Source organism: Dipodomys merriami, unplaced genomic scaffold, assembly GCF_024711535.1.
Source record: "Dipodomys merriami isolate MVZ:Mamm:240054 unplaced genomic scaffold, mDipMer1.0.p SCAF_25, whole genome shotgun sequence".
NCBI lineage: Eukaryota > Metazoa > Chordata > Mammalia > Rodentia > Heteromyidae > Dipodomys > Dipodomys merriami.
The window spans coordinates 15,787,870-15,790,304 of record NW_027203937.1 but is presented as its reverse complement, the minus strand read 5'-3'; positions in this window follow the sequence as shown (position 1 = coordinate 15,790,304).

Genomic DNA, 2,435 nt, shown 5'->3' with positions numbered 1-2,435 from the left:
CAGAAGTAGAGCTGTGGCTCCAAGTAGTAGAGCACTAGCCATGCCCTGAGTTTAAGCTCTACAACTGACCAAAAAATAAAATAAAATGAAATGAAATCCTGCCCTGTTATGAAGCTTACATGCTAGTCAGGAAGCAGGAAAAAAATAAGAAGATAAAACTATAAATGCACTTACTCCTTGACCCAGCAGTCCTATTTCTGGGACTTTAGCCTAGAGCTTCATCTACACTGCAAGAATTCTTGTGACCAAATTGTCCACTTTGCCAAGGTTGAGAAACTCTACCTTACAATGCAGCCAGAGCCCGCCCCTGCCCCTCCCCTTCCCAACCTCCCTTCCTACCCAGTCCATGCAGAGATGTAGAGGTGCACTGTCACCAGTGGTGTTCATTAATGCCAAGTTAGGAAGTTAATGGGAAAAAAGGCATATAAAATTTCCCATACTTTCTCAATTCTGCACAAGAGTAAATTGTGCATTTAAAAAGATACAATGGTTAGGCGCCGGTGGCTCATGCCTGTAATCCTAGCTACTCAGGAGGCTGAGATCTGAGGATGAAGGTTCAAAGCCAGCCTGGGCAGGAAAGTCTGTGAGACTCTTATCTCCAATAAATCACTAGAAAACCGGAAGTGGTGCTGTGGCTCAAGCGGTAGAGCACTTGCCTTGAGCTGAAGAGCTGAGGGACAGCGCCCAGACCCAGAGTTGAAGCCCCACGACTGACAAAAAAAAAAAAAAAAAAAAAAGATACAATGGAGCTCATTATTAGTGGTACGCCTGTAAGCCTAGCTCCCCAGGAAGTTGAAGTCTGCAGGATCACAGTTCAAGACCAGCCCAGGCAGAAAAGTTCTTAAGACTCCATCTCTAAGAAACTGACAAAAAGCAAAGCTGGAGGTATGGTTCAAGTGATAGAGCAGCAGCTGGGCAGGCAAGCTTAATAAGTGTGTGAATCCCTGTGTTCAAACCCTAGTATTGATTTAAAAAAAAAAAAAAAAAAACAGGAAAAAGTTTGTAGTCATCCCATGGCTCTGAAGCCCAGATTTGAAACTCATAATGTAGAGACCGTGTCTGAGAGCCATTTCTGGAATCCCCTCGCAGAGACATGCAGTGCATATATTAGCACTCTTATGCACAGCCTTGCTTTCCAGGTTTTACACAAACTGTCACATTTCCTACACTACTCTGCTCTTTCTTCTTTTTATTCTCACAAAGTGGTTTACCCCACTATACATGGTGCCATCTTATTTTTCATGACTTCATAATATATATATATATATATATATATATATATATATATATTAAATATATTGGTAGCCACACCAGAACTTGTTAAAACAATTCCCTAGCATTGGAACTTCTGGTAGTCTCCAATTTTTTGCTACAGTAAACATTCTTGTATATGTATAATTTCCTAACGTATAGGAATATCTTTGTAAATAATGTCCTACAAGTAGACTTTCTGGTCCAAAGGGCATATATATTTTAAATATTTAAGATCATTGCCAAATTTGGGGGCTTTCTTATCAGTCTGCTGACTAGGTCATGGTATGATTATAAAGCATTTTTTTCTGTTTTTTGAAACATGCAGTGTAGCTAAGGTATACCTCAAACTCACAATCCTTCTGCTTTGCCCTCCTGAGTGCTTCAATTACAAGTGTGTTCCACCACACCTGGCTGTCTTTTTTATTTTTTTAAGCCAGATAACATTATAATATAGTCATTGTTTCTCATAAGAGGAAGCCATCATTCCTGAAACATGTGCTATGTATCAAGAATATACACATTTTGCCTGAAACCCTCCTGACACATCTGAGGCATGGTGAATTAACCTTCCACCCACAAAGTGGGTGGAAGAGCCAGAAACCAATCCTTGGCCTGTCAGCTCCTGCTCAGGCTGAGCCTGGTCCTTGTCCCCAGCAGGAAGCTGACAGCCTGGCATGAGGAACTGGATTCCAGATTCATTTACAAGGCCACATCACATGATTGGCACCTGGAAACGCAGGCCCAGAGCACACAGGACAGGTCAGAAAGGACAGGATGGGGGCTCAAAGGCTTGAGACAGGTGAGAGCCTTTCAGAAGAAACCAAAAGGCTGGCAGAAGAGATTTCGCTCGTTGAAAGGGTGCTCAGAGCAAGAGGGAGAATAGGACAAAGACAGAGGCAAGCAGGTGGGCACAGATCCGGGGTTGCAATGGGTCCAGGCTGGAAAGGCAGGCTTCAGGCAGAGGGGGAGGACCCCTCCCATGCCAGTCTCAGAAGCCTGGCTCTACAGTAGAGGCCGCTTGTCTGGGAGACTGCGTACTGCAGGAGTGGCAAAGGGTGGAGCTTGGACTCTGGAGCCAGACAGTCGTGGATTGCAGTCTCACCCCTGCCCCTGCCCAACTCTTAACCTCTCTTCTCCTCTGCACAATACACGACATATTGCATAACATGCTTATGGGAATG